Source organism: Pelophylax lessonae (assembly GCF_965119305.1).
Source record: "Pelophylax lessonae genome assembly, chromosome: 2".
NCBI classification, from domain to species: domain Eukaryota; kingdom Metazoa; phylum Chordata; class Amphibia; order Anura; family Ranidae; genus Pelophylax; species Pelophylax lessonae.
This window is the reverse complement of record NC_138769.1, coordinates 359850095-359860079: the sequence shown is the minus strand read 5'-3', so window position 1 is coordinate 359860079 and position 9985 is coordinate 359850095.

The following is a 9985-nucleotide window of genomic DNA, read 5'->3' as shown; positions in this document are numbered from 1 at the left end:
GTCCCAAGCCCACCCATTGTGTGACAATAGTGAATGAAAATTCGCTATTGTCACACCGATCCTCCTCCTGGCCAATCAGGAAGTGCGTCCGATATGCGCTTCCTGATTGGCCGCAAGGCAAACCCCTTGCCATTGGCCGAGGAGGAGGCGGGACCGGAAGGACTCGCGGAGTCGCTCCGCCGGTCACCCCTGACTAAAAAGAAGCCGCCCGCCTCCGCTACTGGAAGGACTCGCGCTGCCTGTCGCCCGCCGCCGCTGCTGGAAGGACTCATGGAGACCCGCCGCCGCTGCTGCTCCAGGTAGGTAAGGGGGCACACACGCTGATCTATGCATTGGGGGCATGTACTCTGCATTGGGGACATGTATGCTGGTCACTACATTGGGGGCACGCACGCTGATCTCTGCATTGGGGCATGTACTCTGCATTGGAGGCATGTACTCTGCATTGGGGGCATTCACTCTGCATTGGGGGCATGTACTCTGCATTGGGGGCATTCACTCTGCATTGGGGGCATGTACTCTGCATTGGGGGCATGTACTCTGCATTGGGGGCATGTACTCTGCATTGGGGGCATGCACTCTGCATTGGGGGCATGCACTCTGCATTGGGGGCATGTACTCTGCATTGGGGGCATGTATGCTGGTCACTGCATTTGGGGCATGTGCACTGGTCACTGCATTGGGGGCATGTATGCTGGTCACTGCATTGGGGGCATGTACGCTGATCTCTGCATTGGGGGAATGGTATGCTGTTTACTGCATTGAAGGGGGCATGTATGCTGGTCTCTGCATTGGGGGCATGTACGCTGATCTCTGCATTGAAGGGGGCATGTACGCTGGTCACTGCATTGAAGGGGGCATGTACACTGGTCACTGCATTGAAAGGGGGTACGCTGGTCACTGTGCATTAATTGGGGGCACGCTGGTCACTGTGCATTAATTGGGGGCACGCTGGTCACTGTGCATTGAAAGGGGGCACGCTGGTCACTGTGCATTGAAAGGGGGCACGCTGGTCACTGTTCATTGAAAGGGGGCACGCTGGTCACTGTTCATTGAAAGGGGGCACGCTGGTCTCTCTGCATTGAAAGGGGGCACACTATACCTTAATTATTGAAGGCCCCTTTCACACTTTTGCGACCTCAAAGTCATGCAACTTTTTACAGCGTTTTTTGCCGCAAAGCAATGCCTATTACATTTTTCTGTTTGCGCCCCCCCCCCCCCCCCCAAAAAAAATTTTGAGCACCAGCCGCCACTGGGAAAGAAGGACAGTGGGACTTTGTTCCAAATCAGGGACAGTTCCTCAAAATCAGGGGCAGTTCATTTCAAGTGCAGTCTTATAAATATTTTACTCAAAGACTCTTTAGGCCATAGCTCTGTGCACTGTCTGCTTAGCTTCATGGAACAACTTTTTGGAAACAGTTTAGAAGCAGTAAACCTTTTAGAAGGAAGAGAGCCAGAAAAGCTTTTTAGGCAAGCAGCTGCGGCACTTGTTTGAATTTTTTTTTTTTGTATAATCTTTTTTATTAAAGAAGAAAAATAATAATTTGTGTACAAATGTAAGGCAAGGGTATTCACTCAGTGCAGTTGATAATTCAAATAGTCTGAAGTTTTTTTCTATATTGCAGATATACGACACAGTCAGAGATCAACTATTAGGCCTCTTTCACAAGGGCAGATGGGGCCAGAGGAGGGTGCTCAATTTTACGTGCCATGCCAAGTTAACAGGAGGCACTGCCTGTCAAACTTGGCCATTCAAGTCAAAAGGGCCATTGAGCAGCAGCGAGCCAAATGCTTGGTGCATATTTTCAGCGCATTAGCCCCATTGTAAATTGTTTGCAAAAAAAGACAGGGGGCAAACACAATCACCTCTTGAACATCTTACAGTGGTTGCTTAGCCGCAGTCTTAAAAATTATTCACCACAGATTGCTTTTTAGAGCATGAGCTAGTGTCAACTTAGCCTAACACGACTACAGTAAATTGCGGCTAATCGCTAAGGTATGAGATATGTATGTTTACATTGGTTCAAGATGTAGATCATAACTGGCGTAAGGCCTTAACTCAAATTTGTTTTTTTACACTGTTTTTGTGCAGGTTAATTAGTGTGCTAAGGATTTGTTTTGCTGTATCACCCTATGCTACACATGGACTACTGCAACATTTTTGACTGGGTGGAAATCAGCTCAGACTGATTTGTGCATGTTCTTTTCCAAAGCTCAGTGGGGTTGTGATATCTCACTGCTGGCAGTGGGTGTTTCTGGCACCACTGGCATTAGTATGAGGTTTTATAACAAGAAGAGTTATGAATATTTATATTTCCTTCAGCCAACCCAGTAGGAGGTTTATGGTCACTGATGCATGCTGGGGGATGGTATAAATTTTTGGGGCAGGCATTGTGCGTGCTCTTCTCCCCCAGCCTGTTGCCTGGAGAGGGGCTGCTGAATTTAACCGGTTTGGGGCCTGCCATATGCTCTGGATATGCCTAAGGTGGTTCTGAAGGCTGTTCTGAAGGTCGATGGAGAAAGTTGTACCAAAAAAAGAGACCCAGGGAAGAACTTTGTTGTCACAGGGCCTGGTGACTCACTTGGAGATAGATACACTGAAGCCTAGAGAGCACTGGAACTGACAAGAGATCTGCACTATTAGAGCTATTGAAAAAAGCAGCAACAATTTATCACTAGTATGGAAGGCTATATGTGTTTCAAGAGGAGAACATCCAGATTTGTCCATAATCTATACTCCACATTTAATCAAATTTCTGGTGTGCAGTCATGTTGAAACAGGAAGCGGCCATCCCCAAACTGTTCCCACAAAGTTGAGAGCATGAAATTATCCCAAATGCCTTAGTATGCTGACGCCTTAAGAGTTCCCTTCACTGAAACTAAGGGGTCAAGCCCAACCCCTGAAAAGCAACCCCACACCACAATCCCCCCTTCACTAAATGATTTGGACCAATGCACAAAGCAAGGTCTAAAAAGACTTGGATTAAGGAGTTTGGGGTGGAGGAACTTGACTGGCCTGCACAGAGTCCTGACATCAACCCGATAGAAAACCTTTGGGATGACTTAGAGCAGAGACTGTGAGCCAGGCCTTTCTCATCCACATCAGTGCCTCACCTCACAAATGTGCTTCTGGAAGAATGGACAAACATTCCCTTGGACACACTCCTATTCCTTGTGGATAGCATATATACATATATATATACACAGTATCTCACAAAGGTGAGTACACCCCTCACACACATTTTTGGAAATATTTTATTATATCTTTTCATGTGACAACACTGAAGAAATTACACTTTTCTACAATGTAAAGTAGTGAGTGTACAGCTTGTATAACAGTGTACATTTGCTGTCCCCTCAAAATAACTCAACACACAGCCATTCATGTCTAAACCGCTGCCAAAAACGTGAGTACACCCCTATTTGAAAATGTCCAAACTGGGACCAAAGTGTCAATATTTTGTGGGGCCACCATTATTTTCCAGCACTGCCTTAACCCTCTTGGGCATGGAGTTCACCAGAGCTTCATAAGTTGCCACTGGAGTCCTCTTCCACTCCTCCATGACTACATCACGAAGCTGGTGGATGTTAGAGACCTTGCACTCCTCCACCTTCCATTTGAGGATGCCCAACAGATGCTCAATAGGGTTTAGGTCTGGAGACATGCTTGGCCTGCACACTATCTAAAGGAACTCTATTGCTGCTTGGGAAACCTACACCCAGGTTGTGGGATATACATCTAAGTGCTCTGAAACTGCATTTGGGCCCCAATGCACTGACCAGTGGGAGAGGGTTTGCCAGAGACTGCCTGACCATTATTTTGCATTACCCCTTAGTCAGGACCCCTATAGTATAGAATTGGGGGTCAGTCATTGGTCTGCTTGTTAATTCATTCACACAAGCATTTTTTTTTCCTGACACCAAGAGAAAAATGGGGACTGAGAAGGTATCTCCAGAAGATTGACAGCCTCAGCTCTGTTTTTGTGAGCTGTGTGAAGGAGATGTGTCTCTTCCCTCCAATCAGACAAAGCAAACACTGTTTATCACCCTGAACACACCATCCCCACAGTGAAACATGGTGGTGGCAGCATCATGTTGTGGGGATGCTTTTCTTCAACAGGGACAGGGAAGCTGATCAGAGTTCATGGGAAGATTGATGGAGCCAAATACATGGCAATCTTAGATGAAAACCTGTTAGTCTGCAAAAGACTTAAGACTGGGGCAGAGGTTCACCTACCAGCAGGACAATGACCCTAAACATACAGCCAGAGCTACAATGGAATGGTTTAGATCAAAGCATATTTATGTGTTAGAATGGCCCATTCACACATAGTTACATAGTAGGTGAGGTTGAATAAAGGCAATAGTCCATCTAGTTCAACCTGTGTAGGTGTGTATGGCCGTAATCATTTCGCATACCCCTGAATGTTCTGATTCTTGAGATTCGAAGTCCAGACCTAAATGCAATTGAGAATCTGTGGCATGACTTTAAAATTTGCTGTTAACAGACGCTCTCCATCCAATCTGACAGAGCTTGAGCTATTTTGCAAAGAAGAATAAGCAAAAATTTCACTCTCTAGATGTGCAAAGCTGGTAGAGACATCCCCAAAAAGACTTGCAGCTGAAATTGCAGGGAAAGGTGGTTCTACATAGTATTGACTCAGGGGGGCTGAATACAAATACACGCCACACTTTTCACATATTTATTTGTAAATAATTTTGAAAACTATTTATCATTTCCATTCTACTTCATAATCATTTGCCACTTTGTGTTGGTCTATTCTATAAAGTCCCAATAAAATACATTTATGTTTTTGGTTGTAACATGACAAAAATGTGGAAAATGTCAAGGGGTATGAATACTTTTACTTTAAGGCACTGTATATGTAAGGGTTTACAACCCCTTTGATATACATTGTGTGGCCTATTTTACAAACGTCAATATATGGGGAATTCATAAAGATTATCTTAGACATTCTTTAGAATTCTGTCAAAACATGGCAACAAAAGTGTCAGTGCTTGTGCTGGATCCATGTACTCATCAGAGACTGGTAGCTGAATCTGTCAGTGCCTGCAGTGAGGTCAAAGTGTTCATACTGTCCATTGGTTCCCAGCCACTGCAGCTGTCACAATGACAGGCACGTGATCGAGGAGTTTTGTACTAGGACAGGCAGAACCTGATGGGGAACAATGCAGACTAGTTCCCTATCCAGTCTGCTTTACCTTTGACTGACAGTACATGAAAGTAGGCAGAATCAAAGCCGCTATTCAATCCAATAGCAGTTTCAAAATCCAACCACTGCTGTACACTGTTAATCAAATGACCTGATGGAGAACTAGTCTTTTAGTTCAAAATGAAGCTCCGCCCACCCAATTTTCCAAATATGGGCATATTTGGGTAAAGACATCAATAGTATCTCCAGTCTTTTTTTTTTACATTTTTTTTTTTATGTGATAGAGCCCTGTGAGGGAAGCTGTCACATACTTGACAGCTTTCCAGCACAGACATGCCCCACTCTGAGTACTGGGGTACCTCAATACACCAGCATAGAACTGATCCTAATTACCACCAGCTTCCCTATCTGAGAACCAGTTTAAGAATCTGTTTCGTCACTGCTATAGCATCAGGTTCTTAAAGCAGAACTAAAGTCCTAAATAAGAAAGACAGGAAGCAGGAGAGACATGCAAGGACTTTTTTGTAATAAACCCTGCCCGTTTGCAGTTATCTGTAGAATGTACATTGAGCTGCACATGTACAGCTCAGTTTCCATTCTGGCACAGGGTCTGGGTTCTGGGATGGCTGTACTTCTGAGAATGCGTGTGAGTGATTTCATTCCGCACCAGTCAATCAAGATGGCTGAAGACCAACACCTAAAAACAGCCAAGGAGAAGATGCTCCTTGAACCTCAGAACCTCAGACTATGGCTAAACGCACATAGTTTGTGAGGCAACTTCTGTCCAAAAAGTGTTGTTAGGACTTTTTTGAATTCCAAATTCTGCTGTTTTTATATATTACAAATATATATGTTACAAATATGGCTTCTTAACCACTTAAGCCCCAGCCCTATTTCGGACACTTTTTGTTTACAAGTTAAATCAGAATTTTTTCCTAGAAAACATTATATATATTTTTTTAGAAAAGACTCTGGAGAATAAAATGTCGGTCATTGCTATATTTTTTGTCTCGAGGTATTTGTGCAGCGGTCTTTAAAACACCATTTTTTTAAAAAAAATTACAAAAAAATCACAATTCACTGCATTTAAAAAATACTAAACAGTAAAGTTTTTTGTAGATTGTGAAAGATGATGTCACGCCGAGTAAATAGATACCCAACATGTTATGGTTTAAAATTGCGCACACCCGTGGAATGGCGACAAACTACGGTCAATAGAAATCTCAATAGGCGACGCTTTAAAATTTTTTAAAGGTTACCAGTTTAGAGTTAGATTGTAGCTCTTTTTTTAAATTATTGCTCACTGTTAAATATTTATTCCAAATTCATAATTCGGCACTTATTGGAATTATATTATATTCACAGCAAGCTTGCAAAATATATGTGATTTTATGATTAATCATAGTATTATGTGTGAATGACCTTGATCCAGTGATTAACAATGGAGTTCTTCTTCTGAGCTGAGACAGTAAAATGTCAGATAATTCTGGAGTATGTAGCTAGTTGGAAGATGACATATAAGGTATCTGCCGGGATAGTATGTCATGGGAGTCAAGAATAGGATTCATGTGTAATACTAGGAATAGCATATATTAGTTTAAATAATGTTAGTTAAGGACTAAAGTAATCCCAGTCATAATTAATCGTATTTGTATCTATTTACTTAAAGTTATACAAGTCGTATAAGTTGGTTATATATGTTACTTATTGTGTAAGATAAATGATGGTTATTTAACATGACATCAGCCACATTAGACGTACAAGAATAGAGCGTTACATGTGGGCTTGTCAATCAAAGTAGTTCAAGACTAATCAGCTTTTTGGTCATATACATATTAGGAATTATGACTTTATGGGCTTAGTACCTCCTCTTGTATAGAATACTGACGTTAGCAGAAGTTATGATGCCATACAAGGCTTGGAGTATTGGAAGTTCATGACGTCTACATGTAAGATAAATTGTCACACAGACTAGAGCACACAGACACTCAGACTAGCGAAGATCACACACATTACTTCTGCTCTACACAAATCTATTCATAGACTCTTATTTTTCAACCTAAGCAGGTGTTTTGCTCTCTGAAACCTAGCAACGTCATTTCCTGCTTCAAAACTAGACATTTGACACGGAAGAAGGACACACACAGAGGAACACACATGGCTATATTGCCATGAATTCACGCTGAACACATCTTTTCCATGAATTATTGTTTTTATTCTTCATATTTTTTGACCTACACTGAACTGAACTGTTATACCTTTTACATTGTATTGTTGATGCCAAGTGTGTTTGAATAAACTCACACTTTGTTTTTAAAGTCAGTCTGGCTATCAATGCTAATCGTCCAGAAACGCCTTAAGAGATTAAAATATAGAGATATATTCTATATTTTACATTTGGCAAGCCAGCCATAGTCGTAATTGATCCCCAATACCTGCCAAAAGGGGGGAGACTTACACGATTTCATGATTGCCAAGTCTCGGGGAATCAACGATCAAAGAACCTAGACAGAAAAAAGGCGTTTGATTCATCAGATGTGGACAAGACGTCCAGTGATTGAGCCGACTGAAGACGAGAAAATCTTCTGATCACGGTGAGTAAACAATTATGGAATTTATTGATGACTTAGCTAGAGAAAGCAAGCTAGCATTTAAAGATGTGTCTTTTTATCCAAATGACAGTCACTTATGGGAATATATGTACAATGAATGTTTACAGGCCAATACAAAGATTGACAAATCCAGGTTTATTATGAACAAGTTACGAAAAAAGATAAATAATGTGTTACAGTTAGTAAGAGTATTTAATAAGATGGTTATTACTATACCTGCCAAAAATGTTTGCACATTAAATCAGACAGAGACTAACAATGTACAGAACACAGGAATACATGGAAATGTGTCCCAATATTCCCTTAACTGTCCAAACTGTGAGATTCTTTGTAATTGCATAGAGGATCTTGAAAAACAAATAGAATCTAAAAATCTTTTGTTAAGGTTACAGAATGACAGTAGACAGATTGCTGTAATAACAACAGGTGACAAAAAGACTGAATGCAAGTCAAAGGCTCAACCTTATATTCCTCAAAGTATGGAAATTGAGAAAGTTGATGCTGATGACGAAACAGAGATTAAACATAAAAACTTATTATGTAGAACTGCAATACTAAAGTTGCAAATACATGACCAACTAATGAAAGTTTTAAATGATATCCCACCATATAATTTGAATTTGAATGCGTTTCACAACGCAGATGTATTTGAGTCGTACACTGACAGATACAATTTGAAAGATGAGCAACGTAATCATATATTTTACCTTTGGTTACCGGCACAGTATGCTCGACGGTTAACAAAGTCTCCTGTTACTGATGACCAAGGTCAGGAGAGACATAGTGACGCAATGGACAGATTGCAACAATTGTTGCTATGTACGACTGGTGAAGAAGTACCGTCCATAGAAATGTTAGAATTATTACAAACTACTATAGACGAAGACCCGTTTGAATTTAAGATTAAATTTTGCAAAGCATATAAAATGATTTTGGGTGTAGACGATGACAACGACACTGGATTGATACATTCATTTGTGAAAAAGTTCAATTACCTTGACCCAACTTCATTAGCCATAGCACAGGAACGACAAAATTTGAACACTATAGTAAGCTTCATTGATAAAGTTAGGAGACAATTGAAACAGAGCAATCTCACATATGAGGTAGCTATGATTCAATGTGACGACAATAGTCTGACTGGAGACATGTCAGATACTACAGATCTCAGCGAGAATGACGACGACAGCTGTAGGCAAGTGAGACAAGGAGAGTCTATCATGTGTTTTTATTGTCATAAAGTTGGCCATATGAAAAAACATTGTTGTAAGCTTAAGAGAGACTCACAAGACACGGAGAATGAAAAAGCAGCTTTTGAACAGCCCGCTTTATTATGTCAAGATATATTTTTGACTGAATTGCCTTATGCCACCGAAGTCAAACAGATCAGTAATTTAACTGTTCACAGCAGTTCAGACAACATGGCAAAAGGAGCTGTCACTGACAGAGATGGTTTATTGCCATTGCCAAAATTAGAATCACATCGATCTTCAATTTCTCTACCATTAGAATATGTTGCACCAATTATATTGGATGAGAATGGTAGACCACATATACAAGCTTTTCTGAATGGTAAAAGAATGAATTTTCTCATTGATGGCGGAGCTGAGATTAGCCTAACCAGAGAAAACATACCTGTGAAACCAAATACCCCTATATGTCATATTATGGGTTTTAATAATACAAGTAATTCCACTGCTAGACAAATGTCTAATGTAACATTTGAAGTGCCCGGACAAGTTAAAACTAACATTGACATTTGGTTTTGTCACGGTGCAGAGAATATACTTGGCAGTGATGTAATCAACAAACAAAAGTGGGTGATTGATTTGGCTAATAAAAGTATTTGGAAAGATCCATCTAGGCCCAAATCAGTGCTAATTGATCCCTCTGTGTACAGTAATGTTGGTTCCATTACTGATATGTCCTCAGAACAAAAATGGCCTAATACTGATGGCAATTGTGCTTTAACGGAAGTGGTACAAAGTTTTCCATGTTTGTGGTCAAAGTTCAAAAATGATATAGGAACTTTGAAAAATACTGAACTTAATATTGAAGGAAAAGATCCAGAACTTCATAATCAGTATGAGTTACCACTAGAATCAATTGGTCCACTTTCTGCCATTATTCAAGAGTTTGAACAACTAGGAATTGTAAAGAAAGCACAATCAGTGGTAAATAATAGTATTTGGCCTATCA